Genomic DNA, 8668 nt, shown 5'->3' with positions numbered 1-8668 from the left:
TGAACAGCCAAAATTTAAAAAACGTGCAATATAAACATTAAAATAGTCTAAAACAAAATTAAATTTATCTTTGGCTTATTTTAAATTGCTTTTAAATTTTGTATTTTGTGTTTTTTACCTGGGCTGTTCACCGCCCTGACTCCTTCGGGAGAAAACCAAATAAAAAGATGATCCTAAAAGATTTGAAACAAATCGTGTACCAAAGAAATACAATAGAGTTACAACAAAACTTCAAAAAATATCGTTATATAAGGTGAGATGTGGGAATATATACTGAGAGATACAAGTTACCGATGTATTTTCTTAAGAAATAAGATATTATGTTTAAGTTTGTTTATTTGTTTATATATATATATATTTCTTTGGTACACGATTTGTTTCAAATCTTTTAGGATCATCTTTTTATTTGGTTTTCCTTTTCTCTAGTCATTGATACCACTTTTGCCAAACTCAGTGGCTCCCTTAAAGCCACTGAGATTTTAAAACCTTTTTTTAAAATTTTTTTATTGAATTAAAAACTCACACACACAGAAAACAAAAAGAAAAAAGAACACAAACGAGTACAAAATAAAACAATACACAACATATACAACATTCAGCCTAATTTTTTCAATTTTTAAACTGTTTAATTTTAATCCGAATTTTAATGGGGTATTTAAACTGTTGGGCCAAATTATTTAATTTATTTAAATGGCTTTTAAAAGTTTGTATTTTGTGTATTTTACCTTGGCTGTTTACTGCCCTGAGTCCTTCGGGAGAAGGGCAGTATATAAATTTAAAAATAAATAAACAAACATTTAAACATTTAAACGTAATATCTTATTTCTTAAGAAAATACATCGGTAATTTGTATCTCTCAGTATATATTCCCACATCTCACCTTAATATAACGATATTTTTTGAAGTTTTGTTGTAACTCTATTGTATTTCTTTGGTACACGATTTGTTTCAAATCTGTTAGGATCATCTTTTTATTTGGTTTTCCTTTTCTCTAGCCATTGATACCACTTTTGCCAAACTCAGTGGCTCCCTTAAAGCCACTGAGATTTTAAAATCTTGAGCGCGCCCAGGGGCTACACAGATCCTGGCTTTTTCCAGGTGGTCCTTGACTTAACAACTGTAAGCAAGAAAGGTCGTAAAATGGGGGCAAAACTCACTTCCCAACTGCCTTTCTTGGCTACAGAAATTGTGAAGCCACAGGTGTCAATGACTCCAGTTATTCAGTTAGTGACATGGTTGTTAATTGAATCTGGCTTCCGCATTTATTTATTTATTTATTTATTATTTAAATTTCTATACCGCCCTTCTCCTTTCGGACTCAGGGCGGTGAACAGTCAAAAATAAAACATTTGTACACAAAAGTTAAAATAATTTTAAAATAATTAAATAAAGTTTGGCCCATAATTTAAAACATTTCAATTAAAATCAGTATCAATTTTAATTTTAAATCAATTTTAAAAACCAATATCAAATCTTGACTTTACTTTCTTGGAAGGTCGCAAATCAGTGGCCACATTTACAGATATTTACAGATGAACAGAGTTGGAAGGGACCTTGTAGGTCATCTAGTCCAACCCCCCACCCTCACCCCCCGAGCAGGAGACCCTACACCAGGGTTGAAATGCTCCCAGTTCGGACCGGATCACCTGATCCGGTAGCGATGGTGGCGGGTGGTTCGGAGAACCGGTAGCAAAAATCCCTGCGCTCCCCCACCATGCCCAGCCGAGCCGCGCGATCATCAGAGGCTTTTTTTTTTTTTAATTTTAAAAGCATTTTTTCTACAACCTCTTCCGAAGAAAAAATGCTTTTAAAAGTAAAAAAAAAAAAAAAAGCCTCTGATGATCGCGCGGCTCAAGTGGGATCGTCAGAGGCTTTTCAAAGCATTTTTTCTGCAACCTCTTTGGCCGAAGAGGTGGTAAAAAAAAATGCTTTGAAAAGTCTCTGACGATCCCAGCTGAGTTGCCTGATCGGCAGAGGCTTTTCAAAGCATTAGAAAAAATGCTTTGAAAAGTTAAAAAAAAAAAAGTTAGCCACGCCCACCCAGTCACATTTAACCCCCCCCACCACCAAACCACGCCAACAGAACCGGTAGTAACAAATTTTACATTTCACCCCTGCCCTACACCCGTGATGGTGAACCTATGGCACGTGTGCCACAGATGGCACATAGAGCCCTTTCTGCAGGCACGCCACTCATTTCCCCAGCCCAGCTCCACTGCGCATGTGTGCATGCCTCCCACCGGCCAGCTTATCTTTGGGTCTCTAATGCACATGCACGGGGGGCAGGAGTAGGACGCATATGCCGGGGACACTCACATTGCATTTGTGGACTCCTTACGCACGGTCACTCATGCCCTTGTCACCTCCCGCCTGGACTATTGTAATGCTCTCTACATGGGGCTCCCCTTGAGGAGCATCTGGAGGCTCCAACTGGCGCAGAGTGCAGCCGCGTGGGTGGTAATGGGAACAACATGGCGTTCCCATGTAACACCCCTCCTACGCGAGCTGCACTGGCTCCCGGTGGTCTTCCGGGTGCGCTTCAAGGTTTTGGTTACCACCTTTAGAGCGCTCCATGGCTCAGGACCTGGGTACTTGCGGGACTGCCTACTACCACCAATAGCCTCCCACCGGCCGGTACACTCTCATAGAGAGGGGCTCCTCCGGGTGCCGTCGGCCAAACAATGTCGGCGGCCCCCAGGGGGAGAGCCTTCTCTGTGGGGGCACCTACTATCTGGAACGAGCTCCCCCCAGAGATACGGAGGATCCCGGATCTGCGCACCTTCCGCCACGCTCTAAAGACCTTTTTATTTCACCAGGCGGGCCTGGCCTAACTTTCTCCCTCTTTTTAAACAATTTTAATATTTTAATATTTTTAATATCTTTTAATTTTCAAAGTTTAAATCTGTTTTAAATTGATTGGGGCTTTAATCTGTCTGGGCCAAATTATTTAATTCGATTTTATTTCTGTTTTTAAAATTTTGTATGTATGTATTTTATTGTTGGCTGTTCACTGCCCTGAGTCCTTCGGGGGAAGGGCGGTAAACAAATGAAATAAAAGTAAAGTAAAAGTAAAGTTTGCGCATCCCCCATGCCCCGTTTTGGGCCTGAAAGACCTCCTGCACCAAGCTGGATGCCAAAATGGGGCACAGCGGGATGTGTACGCATTTGTGGGGCGGGGCGCATGTATGTGGGGGCACACACATTGCATTTTGGGGGTTCGGGCACGTGCGAGTGCATTCGTGCACGCATGCACATGCTTCGGGCATCAAAAAGGTTAACCATCATTGCCCCTACGCCATTTCTGACAAATAGCAGTCCATCCTCTTGAAAAGAGTGATGAAGCTCCCACAACTTCCTCTCCCACATGACCCCAGCACATTGCAGCCATCACAAAATTACATTCCAGTTGCTAAGCGTCTGAATTTTGATCGTGGGATCGCCGGGCGTAAGTGTGAAAAACAGGCCTAAGTTGGGGTTTGGTTTTTTTCCCAGTGCCATTGGAGCTTTAAACAGTCCCAAAAACAAATGGTTATAAGTCGAGGACTATATCTGTAACATGCAGTGCCAGCGTGTGGCTTTTTTTATTTATTTATTTATTTATTTATATGCCGCCCTTCTCCGGAGACTCAGGGCGGCTTACAATGCGTTAAGCAATAGCCTTCATCCTTTTGTATATTCTTACAAAGTCAGCTTATTGCCCCCACAATCTGGGTCCTCAATTTACCTACCTTAGAAAGGATGGAAGGCTGAGTCAACCTTGAGCCTGGCGAGATTCGAACCTGCAGTAATTGCAGGCAGCTGGTCTTAATAACAGGGTGCTTTAGACCACTGTACTACCAAGGCTTAATGAGATGATCCAGTTTAGACAACAAACTGAGACTCAATTAGGTTTGTTTTGTTTTCACTGAGCTGTTGTGACTTGTAAAATGTTTTTTTTTAATAGGATGGGAGTTGTGTAAACATTGCTTTTGACTTAAGAGCCTGTGAGGTCCCGATATTGGGGTGTAGGACTAAGCCTGCAGAGACCTAGTTCAAGTTCCCTTTTAGAAAGTTTCCTATCCCCATAAATGCTTGGAAAATTTGCCCAGAATTTCCCGACACGTCATATTTCTTAACATAGAATTTCCAGGAAGTATTTGCTGGAAAAACTAAAATCTATAGGTACTTTTGCATTGTGGGGATATGTAAAAATGGGATGACTATGCTGTTAAAAGCAATATTTATGTACTTGCTTACTTATTTACTACTTTGTAAATCTACACAGTGACAGAAGTATCTTGGGCAGATTGTGCCTTGAATCTACTAATTCGTAGTGGTCTTTGGCAGTAGGTGACCTCTTTTCAATAGCAATCTGACAGATAGCTAAGTAAGTAAACTCGATAGGAAATTAAAAAGCTGGCAGGAAAATGGAGACGCCCCTTGAAATATATTAAGGTAGAAGAACTAATGCTTTATTTAAGTTTGAATTATGCCATCAATGCAAACCACCCTTCCTAGCATTAAAAGTCTCCGTGTGCCTTGTATACGGTGAGATTTATGTCACTTGTTGCAATGAGATGGCAATACGTGTGACGTCATTGTGACTTGAACTGAATGCCTATGGAATTTATATGAATTCCATAGGCATTCAGTTCAAGTCACAATGATGTCACACGTATTGCCATCTCATTGCAATATATATACATATATATGAGAAATTTTTGGAACACATTAAGGTCCATTCAGTTTTTGTTTTTTGTTGTTTTTTTTTTTGCTTTAATTTATATGCCGCCCTTCTCCGGAGACTCAGGCGGCTTACAATGCGTTAAGCAATAGCCTTCATACTTTTGTATATTTATACAAAGTCAGCTTACTGCCCCCACAATCTGGGTCCTCATTTCCCCCAACTTTGAAAGGATGGAAGGCTGAGTCAACCTTGAGCCTGGTGAGATTTGAACTTGCAGTAATTGCAAGTAGCAGATGTTAATCTGTTAATAACAGTGCTTTAGTCCACTGTACTACAGGCTCTTCCTGTAGTTTTATTTGTCAATACATCTTTCCTGCCAGGCATTATTTATTTATCAAAATCAATGGCATAACATTATGCATCTAGCTAGCTCGACCCATTGTGGCTATTAGCAAATTTAGTTTTGAATTGAGATGCTGGAAGAGTCATCCCTAGGCAAAGTTTGGCCTCTGAAGCTATCCAGCAGGAGACTGTCTTCCTGATGGCACGTCCCAAACAGGGCAATATGCCATGAAGACTCAGCAAAATTAAGAAGAAAAAAGGCCTGGAAAATCTATTTTTCCTGCTGGAGGATGATAACTTCCAGGGCAAACAAATATGCATGAAAAATATATCCCGCTTCTTGGAATCTTTGCCTTTAGAGACAGATTGCAAAAATGAGTTCATTCTCTGCACACACACCCAAAAATGTACAGAATGTGAGCCCTGAGTGACAACTATTGTACCTCTGGATTTTGGCAGTCGGTCCCAATAACTCCTAGGCAACCAACAGAAGAAATTACGCTGTTGGTGGAGGTTGGTATTATCAACACTCTGAAAACTTATCATTTGTGTTGCGTTGTTCATTATTTTTTTGCAATAGCGTTGAAATGTACGCCTGCATATCTTGGGACAGGATAGATGGATCATAAGCTACATGGGTGAGATAACTTAGGCCGTAAGTTGCAAGTACTACTTGTTGTAAGAACTATTTTGGATGCTGCTCTATTTCCCTGCCGATCTCTGGTTCTTAGGTGGTTTACATTAGTTTATATCCTAGTTTTCTTTCAAGATCAGTTTCTTAGCTGACTGAGTATTAGCTAATGGCAGTGAATAGGGATTCCATTCAGGACGCCGGAATTTCAGCCTGGATTCACGCATCAGTGAATCGGTTATTAAACCATGGTTTTATTAAATGAACTAAAAAACCTTTTATGTTTGTGAAACTGCAATGTCAGAACTTGCAGGGACTTTTTTTCCCCTCTTTTGTTTCTTCTGGTAAAGAACCGCCCTCCCCTTTCGGAGAAGACGCAGCTTCCTCACTTAAGTTTTAGTTCTTTAGGATTCTCTTTTGAATTTCTTTTCTTTCTTTCTTTTTTTCCTTTTTCAGAAATCACTTCCTGCTTCCTCCCTAGCAACCGTCATGTTCCATACTTTCAAAATCTAAAGGCGGGGGCTGCCTTTTGCAGATCTTGTGACTGCCTGAGATCTACATTTAAAAAGATATATTTTTTTTTTACTTGCAAACATCACACATTATGCTGCAGAACTATTTATAGAGCTTGGAAAGTTAGTTGCTCCTTACCACATGCAGCCTCTTTGCTTGAAGCGCCGCTCGCCACCTTTCCGTTGTGCCAGAGTTTGGCGCATCGAACGCCTGCCTGTGAAGACGGCTGAAAAAAAAAAAATATGAAAAGAAGAAAAGAAGGCTGTGCGGGTTTGGGGATTTTGACTATTCATGCTTCTGAACACAGCACTTTCTGCTCATCTTTGCATAAGTCTCTTTTGTGGCTTGAGCATGTGATCCAATTTGCTAAGTTGCTATGCAACCATCAGTCCTCTTTGGCTTGGATCTAACAGAATTGGTCAGGCAGAAGTCAAGGTCATTCATGCCTAGAAGATTTGAAGTGGGACTGGAATTCCGGAAGAGGAAGGAAGGAAGGAAGGAAGGAAGGAAAGATTATTGTGATTTTTTTCAGCCGGTTGGACTGAAGGAAGAAGGGAAGGGAGGGAGGAAGATAGGAAGGAAGGAAGGAAGGAAAGTATCATGATTTTTTTCAGCAGGTTGGACTGAAGGAAGAAGGGAAGGGAGGGAGGGAGGGAGGGAGGGAGGAAGGAAGGAAGGAAGGAAAGATTATTATGATTTTTTTCAGCAGGTTGGACTGAAGGAAGAAGGGAAGGGAGGGAGGAAGATAGGAAGGAAGGAAGGAAGGAAGGAAAGTATCATGATTTTTTTCAACAGGTTGGACTGAAGGAAGAAGGGAAAGGAGGGAGGAATATAGGAAGGAAAGGAAAGATTATCATGATTTTTTTTTCAGCAGGTTGGACTGAAGGAAGAAGGGAAGGGAGGGAGGGAGGAAGGAAGGAAAGGAAAGATTATCATGATTTTTTTCAGCAGGTTGAACTGAAGGAAGAAGGGAAGGGAGGGAGGAAGATAGGAAGGAAGGAAAGGAAAGATTATCATGATTTTTTTCAGCAGGTTGGACTGAAGGAAGAAGGGAAGGGAGGAAGGAAGGAAGGAAAGGAAAGATCATGATTTTTTTCAGCAGGTTGGACTGAAGGAAGAAGGGGAGGGAGGGAGGGCGGAAGATAGGAAGGAAGGAAGGAAAGATTATCATTATTTTTTTCAGCAGGTTGGACTGAAGGAAGAAGGGAAGGGAGGGAGGGAGGAAAGAAGGAAAGGAAAGATTATCATTATTTTTTTCAGCAGGTTGGACTGAAGGAAGAAGGGAAGGGAGGGAGGGAGGGAGGAAGGAAAGGAAAGATTATCATGATTTTTTTTCAGCAGGTTGGACTGAAGGAAGAAGGGGAGGGAGGGACGGAGGAAGATAGGAAGGAAGGAAGGAAAGATTATCATGATTTTTTTCAGCAGGTTGGACTGAAGGAAGAAGGGAAGGGAGGGAGGGAGGAAGGAAGGAAGGAAAGATTATTATGATTTTTTTCAGCAGGTTGGACTGAAGGAAGAAGGGGAGGGAGGGAGGAAGGAGAGAATCATTGTGATTTTTATCAGCATGATTCTAAAGATCTAAGTGGATGGATTTCCACAACATAGTTTCTTACTAACTTAATATTCTATGTATTTTAAAGACATAGGATTGTTCTTTAGGCCCCCGTCAACATTTTTTTTTTAAAAAAAAGACACTTTATTGTAAACATAGTCACTTTAGTTCTTCAAAATAATAGTAAAAGCCAGAATATAAATCAGAGTGCTGGGAATCCACATAACTGAAAGCTGTTAAATTTGCAAACCCATGGTACAGATACAGAAAAGTGAAATATTGAAACACAGCATGTGTACGCACAAACACACACTCACCATAAAGAGGAACTTTTAGTAGCTCATTTCCCGTCCCCTTTCTTTTTTCCCTAGCTAGTAAGCTCTGATCAACTTTACTGTTAGGTCAAGCTTTTCTCCCCGAGCTATAACTGCAGAAAAAACAATTACTACCAACCTGCCTTCCATGGAGGACCTGTCTAATGCACGAGTCAAAAAGAGGGCTGTGAAAATATTTGTTTCAGCAGGTTCTGACCAGTTCTGGAGAACCGTTAGCAGAAATTTTGAGTAGTTCGGAGAACCAGTAGTAAAAATTCTGACTGGCCCCGCCCCCATCTATTCTCTGCTTCCCGAGTCCCAGCTGATCGGGAGGAAATGGGGATTTTGCAGTAACCTTCCCCTGGATTGGGGAGGGAATGGAGATTTTGCAGTATTCCTTCCCCTGGAGTGGAGTGGGAATGGAGATTTTGCAGTAGCCTTCCCCTGCCCCACCCACCATGCCCCGCCCACAGAACCGGTAGTAAACGTTTTTGAAACCCACCACTATTACAGACCCCTCGCATTCTGGACGTAAATTGTTTCAACTCCTACCATCAAAACGATGCTATAGAGCACTGCACACCAGTGGAGGTGGTGGGTCTGTGACTTTGGGCCAGTCGCTCTCAGTCCAAGTCACTTCACAGGGTTAT

The 8668-nt window shown here is 41.4% G+C and overlaps 1 protein-coding gene across 1 annotated transcript in view; it reads right to left on the bottom strand.

The window, feature by feature from the left end:
- Window positions 1-6467, bottom strand: part of PLEKHA2 (pleckstrin homology domain containing A2) — a 114487-nt gene extending 108020 nt beyond the window's left edge. The window contains exon 1 of the mRNA XM_087875904.1: window positions 6291-6467. The gene's annotated coding sequence lies outside the window, so the exon portion shown is untranslated. The remainder of the gene's footprint in view (window positions 1-6290) is intronic.
- Window positions 6468-8668: the final 2201 nt, after the last annotated feature.

The sequence above is a fragment of the Pantherophis guttatus genome, chromosome 9 (assembly GCF_059756535.1).
Source record: "Pantherophis guttatus breed Tessera chromosome 9, ASM5975653v1, whole genome shotgun sequence".
Classification (NCBI taxonomy): Eukaryota; Metazoa; Chordata; class Lepidosauria; order Squamata; family Colubridae; genus Pantherophis; species Pantherophis guttatus.
This window is presented reverse-complemented; position numbering and strand designations above follow the sequence as displayed.